The sequence below is a fragment of the Hippocampus guttulatus genome, chromosome 2, assembly GCF_054856545.1.
Source record: "Hippocampus guttulatus isolate MCC_2025c chromosome 2, RoL_Hgut_1.0, whole genome shotgun sequence".
NCBI classification, from domain to species: Eukaryota; Metazoa; Chordata; class Actinopteri; order Syngnathiformes; family Syngnathidae; genus Hippocampus; species Hippocampus guttulatus.
The window spans coordinates 11,761,596-11,771,053 of record NC_141262.1 but is presented as its reverse complement, the minus strand read 5'-3'; the positions used below and the strand labels follow the sequence as shown (position 1 = coordinate 11,771,053).

General features: G+C 41.0%; 1 protein-coding gene across 2 annotated transcripts in view; it reads left to right on the top strand.

Moving 5' to 3' along the window:
• Positions 1-4,294: 4,294 nt before the first annotated feature.
• Positions 4,295-9,458, top strand: part of pcdh11 (protocadherin 11) — a 171,239-nt gene continuing 166,075 nt past the window's right edge. For both annotated transcript variants that reach the window (XM_086136918.1, XM_086136926.1), the window contains exon 1: positions 4,295-4,873. The gene's annotated coding sequence lies outside the window, so the exon portion shown is untranslated. The remainder of the gene's footprint in view (positions 4,874-9,458) is intronic.

Genomic DNA, 9,458 nt, shown 5'->3' with positions numbered 1-9,458 from the left:
TTCCCCAGCCACTTCGTCCAACTCTTCCAGGGGAATCCCAAAGCATTCATGCATCACGCCTAAAATGTGGATATCACTTGCTCAGTTCAAAGTTGACCTGTTCTGACTGAGATGAGGTTATTAAACTGAGACTTCCTTTTCACATCGGCTTCATTCACATCTTAATATTCAGTTGCGATACTCAGTTGTGAAAACCAATGGCAGCCTTGCAGCTGCAACCATGGCATGACAAACCGCAGTGAACTCTTCCAAATCTGATCCGAACAATGCATGTTTTTATCATGCAGCCGGTAGTTTTCTGCAAGACATTCAGCGGGAATTAATTGGCTGTCATGTAACAGCATCATGTATCTCTCCTGCACACACACATTATTTTGCCAGTGGGCATTAGGTGAGGTCTGGCGTTCGTCTAATTGGTGTTTTGCAAATACATGCCACTCAATGCTAGACCCTTCATTAGTCTTAAGAATTCTTTGCCTCGTGAGGAAGTCTGTTCATTTTGCTTTAAGCGCGCTTCATGTTGATTTGACAGGATATTATTAGCTGTAGTTTTATTGGAAGTAAACTTCTTGCCATTGTGATGTTGATTAATTGAGGCCAAACAAAAGGGCATGTTTATGTGTCAAATACAAATCAGATTGCGTCATGAGCATTGCAAACACGAATGCTTCTAATAGGATCCAGGATATCAAGTGACACTAAGATAAATTCAGTGGAAAATCAATTATTTGACCCATATCCTCTTTCACATCCATTTTATGTTGTCAACATCACAATGTATCGTTTGTCAGAGTTTCTGATTAAGTGGATTTTTGTCTCACGCTGGACAAGGTTGGGATTACTTTTAAACTTCTCAACTATAGCCAGACATGGGTGCCCATGCAGCATGATTTGTGTCTGTTGTCAAGCGTTTCAACACCGACATGACAGATGGGGAGCCTAAAGTCTTTTCTTCCTTCTGATCCACTACTTTGGATGAAACTAGGGCCACACACGTTTCATATTCACATGCTGCGGGAAAAGTTCAAATATTATCCTATGCAGTCTTTGTCTGTCTTGGGTCCCTGCACCATTTCTCTGAAATTCTACCTCTGCGGCGAAGTAGCTAAAAGTAAATATTGAATTGTCCTTGTGCTGTCCACTCCATCTTTTTCAAATCTTTTTTTTTACCTCCAGAGATCTTGGAGAAAGTGAGAAGAATCTGAAAAAAAAATAGGCAATAGAGAGAGCTTCAACTCATTGGGGTATAACTCTTAAGTGGTTCTTGAAAGTTACTGTGGAAATCAGCAGCTTCTGTAAAAGGGGCCCTTTTTTTGTTCGGATTTCTCTCGCTTTTCAAAAAGACTTGCTTTCTATTGGAACTACACAGTATGTGCCACTGTTTATTGACAGCGACATGTTGTGAAAAAGCTTGGAAATCTTTTCAAAACTTGGTACTTCATGCATGGGGAAAATACTGTACACGCGGGTGGCAAAACTGAATACTCGCCTGCCCAGGTTATTATTTATATAGCAACCCAGCTTGTTGTCAGCGATGTGATCAATACTACTTAACTGTGGGTGGAAATGATTTTGCTCGAAAGTATGTTCATGGGATGCTAATGCCCAGTGCCATGCTGAATGAGAAAGGGAGAAATCTGAGGAAGGCCATGAGTCATTTACAAACTGAATCCCCTCTTGGATATGGAGATTTGAAAAGTGGCGGGAGGGGGGGACTCTACCACGCAGACGTTTTTCTTTGAAATTGTAGTACATTTTCATGGTTCATCTGCTGGACATCGGCAGATTCAAATCTCCTGTTTGATTCCCTCAATTAGTCCAGTGGAAACCCAATTCCAATGAAGTTGGGACATTGAGTTAAACATAAATAAAAACAGAATACAAAGATTTTCAAATCCTTTTCAACCTATGGAATACACTAAAAAGACAAGGTATTTAATGTCCAAACTGATGAACTTCATTATGTTTAGCTAAAAATCTTTAACTTAGAAATGTATGGCTGCAACACATTCCAAAAAAATAAAAACGATGGAACAGGGTCATGCAAGGTATGTCAACTTAACAGCACAACTGTACATATCAGCAGTCATACATATTTGTTTAATTCTGCGTTACCTGATAGTAAAAAAAATAATAATAATAATGTTAAAAGTTTTTTGAAATGTATTGAATCCATTCAAGTGCGGCCCCGGTTTTCCAGTTGTTAGCGTGTCAACCTCACAGTGCAGAGGTCGTGGGCCTGCGTGGGTTTTCTCCGAAAGTCCTTACACATTCCAAAAACATGCATGGCAGGCTAATTGAACATTCTAAATTGTCCCTAGGTGTGAGTGTGAGCGGGTATGGTTGTTCGTCTATGTGCCCTGCGATTGTCTGTCACCTGGTTCAGGGTGTCCCCCGCCTACTGTCCGAAGACAGCCCGGATAGGCTCCAGCACCCCCCCCCCCCCCCATGACCCGTGTGAGGACAAAGCGGTTCAGAAAATGGATGGATGAATCCATTCACTTTGACCGAGGCATTGATTACAAGCATACGTAGATACGAAGACTAGGGTACAAAAATATATCTCACAATGAACAGACACAATGGGCTCTTTGCTTCCACAAATTCTCTCGATCTGGACAAATCTTAGGGGCATCCCATGTCAAAATCAGCCTAAAAATCTGGAAAATGTAAACAAGCGGATTTTAATTTTAGTGAAATTTGCTGTACTTGTTGATAGTAATGGCACAACACTAAATCTCAAATTTTAGGTCAATCGGCGTAGCTGTTTGGGAGCTACAGCCCACTGATTTTTCGTTAGGTTTGAACCCTTATACCTCAGGAACGACTGGGTGAGTCTTGGCAAAAACAGGTATTTCTTGGAAAATGTGTTCAACATGTAATCCAAATCTGCACTCTTTTAGAAGTTTGATGCACATTTTAGTAACTTTGACCTATAATTTGACCATGAATTGGACCCAGTGGATCACATGACCTTATTTTTTTGGTGAATGAAATGCAAACTTCTTCTTTAAAACACGGAAGAGTTTCAGAGATCTCAATTTTGTTGTTTAGGAGCAATAAGGAGCCAAAGTGTATGTACCTAAAATACTTCTTGAAAGCTGAGTATTTGATCATTTAATATTTCTTCAGTTACTTTGTCCCGGTCTCCTGCCGTTGGGCTCGAAAAGACGAAAATGCTGTGACCTGTTTTACCGAATGCCGAAATTGGTTGTGCATAACCCATATTACCCAAAAACAAAATTGTGGCTGGTCAAAATCCTGAGTGACTTGTAAACAAATGTAGCATCTCAATTTGGTGTAACGGATTGGTTCACTATTTCCTTACGTTTGATCATTTACACCAGCAATTTTCACTGTTAACATTTCAACCTTAGCCCTTAATCTGTATTTGGAACATCAACTGTCACCGGCACCTGGTACCACCAAAAGTGTCTGATAAATTGTTATCTCTGGAAAGCAGTGGCGGTTCTGGATCAATTTCACTGAGGGGGCCGGGCTGGGGCCAGGGGTTTTGATGGGGGGGGGGGGGGGGGGCACATTCAACCCAGGGCTAAAAAGACAGATTCGAAATCTTATTTGACTTTTTATTTCTTCAGACTTTGAAATTGTAGTCATAACATTACAGTGATGAGAAAAAAACAGTATTAGGAGGGCTAAAATGTCTGCAAGCGTAACAATACGCCGTGTCCATCTGTTCCGACTAGAATGTTAAATCACGCACTTTGGTTCCACCTTTCGCGTCGGCAACTCGGCACGACTGCGTAATCTACGCTCGGAGGGGGGGGGGCAGAATCGGTGCTACAGGGGCACTGGCCCCCGTTGCCCCCCCAGAACCGCCACTGATGGAAAGTGTGAACAAGCCCATTATCAACCCTCTCACCCCATTCTCAGCTTTAAAAAAAAACACGTTGTTGTGACGTGGTGAGAAGAGTTAGAATCTCATCGCTCATCTTTATGCAGAGGTGCCAATGATTCAATACGACTCATGGGAATCCAAAAAATACAAGTGAACATTGCCACCCTCTTGCTTTCAGGTGGTTTGGAGGAGTAGTGCCGCGCATGCAGTTCGCACTCTCGAATGCGTCTCACAAGGCAGTGTGAGCTTCTCACCAACGCAGTGCGGCTTTAACAGGACCACAGCTCCGGAGTTTTCTGCTGGCTCCTCCTTCCTCCGTGATGTCAGCGGTGGGGAGAGCGAGCGAGTGAGGGAGAGAGGTGGGCGCACACGGAGAGTTCATCCAATACTACCGAGACATTTCCAGTTTAGCGCACAGCCTCGGCGAAGCGTCTATCCCGGCTTCGGCAAATGGTGCTGCACCGAGCCACAATTTGATCCATCTTGGAGGAGGGAGGGGGGGCGCGCAAGCGATGCAATCTCTGCATCCCTCTTATTTGCTGTTTTTTGTTTGTTTGTTTGTTTGCATGAGATTGTAAAATTAATTAGCTGCAAGTTTTCACCAAGAGGTGTATTTTTGGATGGAAGTTTTTGACGCACGTTTTGGCGCAAGCGACGTTGGCGTAAATAGCAGATATAGGGATACAGTTAGGGTGAAAAACGAAGCTTGGACAGCTGAAGAGGAATTGTACCGGTGTTCCTTTGATAAACAAAGTTTTGTGCGTGTTTATTTCCTCCAGCTCTCGTGGACAACCGCTTTTTTTTTGCGCATGGATAAGGTTTTGTAGTGGATATTTGGTTTATTCGATTGCCATCCTTTTTTCCCCTCACGAGGATTATTCCCCTCGTCCTATCTCCACTTCGGCTCAATACATGGCACTTGATTCATTATTATGTTTACATTTTTGAAAATCAGTGATGTCTTTACGCGGAGGCACAACTAACTGATTTTTTCAGCCCAGCCAAGCGGAAAAGGTAAGAGCTTTTTTTTTTTAAATAGCTTCAATGATAAGGTCGGAATTTGCTTGACTTCATGTGTCTGTTCAAACGATCGACGAGCTCAACCAACAGCCAAGTTGCAACCAAACGCAACGAAAATGCGCCGCATACGCTAAAACGTGGACATATATTAACTTGACAGTAGCGAGCCAATAATTTGCTTGAATATATCTGGCTTTCCCCTCGTGTGCACTTGATATACAGATTTTTCCAATACAAGTGGGGAAACTATCCATATTGTGGTAATATCATAATTAATGGATGGCCCGAAAGTGGCCCGACTTTCAAGCGCTGGTCTCTCAGCATCTTGGCTGCAGAGCACGTTGCGTGGGTGCGCGGCAACAAGCGAGATCCCGGTCCAGCCGCGGAGCTGTCACAGACTATAACCTCGGGGGGCAATCACTTTGTTCCAGACCAATTTCCATTCTGCTCTTCGGAGACAAGTGCTCGTGATGTTTCTGTCATCACCGCTAAGGCTTGTTTGGGGCGCATACATGCACACTAATTTTCAACACGTAGAATCGGTGCATACCACAATGAGGTATTATTACATTTTGGAGTAATTCCTAAATTAGGCTGAATTAATATTGTAACATGGATTGGTAGATATTTTTATTGGGGGGGGGGCAATTACATACTCAGTATTTTCCTAGTATGAGAGAGGAAAAAAGTCAATATATTAAAATGTAGAGTTCGACCAGTTCATAGTTTGTGAAGGGCAAGTTGTATGTCCTGTATCATTTCATAGACCTTCCTTTAACACTCTTTTCCACTACAATCATCTATGTACACTCATAGAATACACACAAACTGTACAGTATATTGAAATTCAACACAAGTACTGTCAGAAAATGTCCCAACAAAATGCAATGGAGTTCTAAATGTGAAACTATTGCTACAATTACGTGTTTAAAAATAAGCATGTCTTTTATGAAGGTAAACATTTTGATGCAGGTCTTGCTTCAAATATCATTTATTGTACCTCTATACCCAAAGGCGTCTGCTGAGTGTTTACTACAGTTCGAATGAGCCTCTGAAGTTTCTTTGATTGATTGTATTGCATTCTGGATGAAGTGTGTTTTAATTTCCTTCAACAGTCGTATTTTGTTTAGAAGTGTGTTCACTTTTTTTAAGGTCATGCCGTCCATGACATTGCATTTGGCAAGGTTTTACACCGTTGTTAAAAGTGAATTACAATGTAATTTGAAATAAAAAATAGTCATTTCTTGTTGATATGATATCATCAGCTTAACTGTTATTGACAAACCAGATTTGAGCGAGAAAGTTTGTCAGCAGTGATAGACGAACATGTATTGACTGCCCTCCTCAGGCTCATTATTCCAGTCGTGCCAATTTGTCATCTCGCTACTGCAGAGGGTAAATAACAATAGTGAGTGCGCATGTGTTTAGATAAATTACAATTAATGTCAATTCTCAATCACTAAAACTGATATGAAAAGTCAGTGCGGCTGATAAAAAACAAAACGCAAACAACGTGCATAATATTAAAATTTGAATAAGTCTTTTTTTTTCTAAACAAATACAGAATAGGTTTCAATAGTGGGGAACTCTGATTGTGTCTCAAGTTCTTAGCCTACTTTCTACTTTATCAAAGTCAAACAACATTTTTCCGGAATTCTGCCCATTTCCAGGAGGACTATGTTACGTCGCAATTGTAGTAATTTCCAGAGGGAGAGCATTTGTCATTTCTTGGTGCTGAAGGAAAATTGTGCCAGCTGTGTGTATTGGGAAGGCAAGTGAGGGATGGCGGGGGGAGGTGTGTGAGTGTGTGTGGGGGGGGGGCTGATCTTGTCAGGCTGTCAGCGATCTTTAGAGCTTTTCAATGAGATGACCCCAAGAGAATCCGAAGTCTTTGAAAAATCCCATTTCCATGTAATGACAATAACGAACTCCGTTCTCATCAAGAAGTCTCAATGTCTTTGGGCCCAATGCAGTTGATGATTTGAGGCTCCCTTTAATCGTAAAGGTAAAGTGTGACAGTGGTTGGACTGTAGATTTGGCCTTCCGCTTACAGCCAGTAGATCCAAACAAAAGGAAGACTTGTCCATCACACTGTCATGGAAAGTGATCCAGTGCAGGCCTACTCTTCTTTGCCTTGTCTCCCATGAGGGAAGCTTTGGTTCGTCGACTGAATCCAAAGTGGCTTCCGGTCCGGAAATAAAATAAAAATAGCATTTCTGGAAACTTAAAATGTAAGAAAATGAGACACACAGATTGACATTTATTTTACAGTTCATTCTCTTGCTTGGCCTGACCTTGGTCCACAATTACAGGGCTAAAGAGGCAACAGAATTGCGGCACGCACTAATGTTGGCATGTTGTCCTGGAAACAAAGGTAAAAGTAAAAGGAGATCTTTAATGTCTGTATTTCTTGTGGCTCGAGGTTGAAGTGGCGAAGAACAACACTGCATCATACTGAGACAAACAATTTATAAGGTACACAAGAGGGTGAAAGTACAATATTAGAATCACCTCTTCTTAAGATTTAATGGCGTTCTATGCCATTGCCAACTGATTATCCTCATATTTAAAAAAAAAATAAAAATTAAAAAAACACATGAATCACAGCACAACTTATCAAGTTCCTTCATCACTGAAGTATTTTGTGTAACGCGTTATCACAATTTGACCCACAAGTATCCTCATCGATTTAACAGAATCGTCCGTTGGAGTTGTACATTGATGTGAAAATATTCAACATGTCACTTCAAAGTTTACTTGCAATGCGTAATTATTGGACCTTCGTAAGACTGTGCAGCTGCTCCGAGTCTCGTGTCAGTTTTGCGGACATCTCTTGAATTCTGGTAAAATAGTATCCTTGGTCTACCCTATCATTGCCAAGTTTTTCTCTCATTCTCTCACTGCATTTGGAGCCCTGTTCAGACTCAAATAAACACATACAGCATATGCACACACGCACAAACTCACTTTTCATACCTCAGAAAAGTCTTGTCATTTTACGAGGAAGACACAATCGAGATAATTCTTTGATCTTTGCTGTTTTACTTTCCTTTTCACCGCGGTGAATCACTTTTCATTTAAGGATTAAATTCAAACTTCATCATGCGCCTTGGAGTGCCTTGCGATCGTCACAGTAAAGCAATTCGGCGTCTGATATGACGCACACTTCAAAGTGTTCCACACTTGCTGATGGGATGTAACTCATCCATATTTTGATTCAGCAGCACAATACCGCCTGTGCTATTCATACAATGTGAGTAATCCTCACACTGATCAATGTCAGCTGTCTTCTCTTCTTCTCGTCTAACTGTACTGTAATGAGTCTCATGTGGCTGCTTTATAACAGATATGAAAAAAAAAACATCTTGCAATTATTGGCATTAAAAAAAAGGCTAAATTAAACTCTTATTTTTAATCAATTCCCCTTTGTCAGTAGGCTGAAAGCTTCAATGAATGTGGTTGCCTTGCCAAGGAAGAGGACCCCTGTAGTGCACTTTAGGTATTCATGCCTTTTCTACTGGTTATTGTCTGAGTCATGTAAAATAGGAGGGAAATTCATTAAACAACATTTTTGTCCTGTGCCAAAGGGCAACAGTATTTATGGGCCCCAGTCACAAATGAATATAATACTGCAGCTGTCATACATTTTTTGGGGTTTTTTTGGTTTGTTTTTTAATAACTGAATGGTGCAGAGCAACATTCTCAAACAACAATCCTCAAATATGTTGCACAGTAAAATTCTCATTGGATGCTGGTCAGAATGGTCTTTAATTGACTAATTTAGACTTACTATCAGGATACAGACACAACGGTTTCGAAAAAGTGGCGAAATAGCTTACCAGCTGCAAAACTCCAGTCCATCGGCAAACGAGAGTGCACTACTGGCAATGGTTATTTTTGACGACTTTGTGGTCCAAAGATGAACCTGATCTCAATGGTGATCTATTAAGTCACGTGATCCATGCTATGACAACTCCTCGAGGCCATTTTCATCTGCTCAGTGCGATAGGAACCACCACAACAGTAAAGCAGAACTCAGAGTGATTTGCCCATCCTCTAAAAGGGAATAAAAAAAGCTATTTGACCTTTAATCTGCAATGTAGTCATTCAAGTGAATGTAGTCAAATGTACATTCTTGTTTCTGAGAGGCTGCAGCAGCAAATGCATTGTTAGTCTAATATTTGTCCGAGTCATTGCAATGATGAACCCAACTGCATTTGCTTTTGATTATAAAAAAAAAGAATATCACAATGCATCAAGGGAATATCTAAGGGGTATTTAAAAGATATGCTTATTATTATAAAAATTTAATATTTTGAAAAAAGAGTGTCACAATGCATCAGGGGAATATCTCAGAGGTGTCTCAAAGAAATATTTGAGAACATAAATGATGCTCAAACGAATTCCAAATTGCCATTTGTCTCATTCGGCTGCACATGGGCGTTCACAAAATACTTGGGAGCTCAATTGTTTACGTTTGAAGCAAATTAGGCTGTCTATTAATAGCTGCTGTCAAGTGTTACAACTCGCAGTGAAGCGCGTGTGTGCATGCATGCACGCACCAATGCGTAACGCCTTC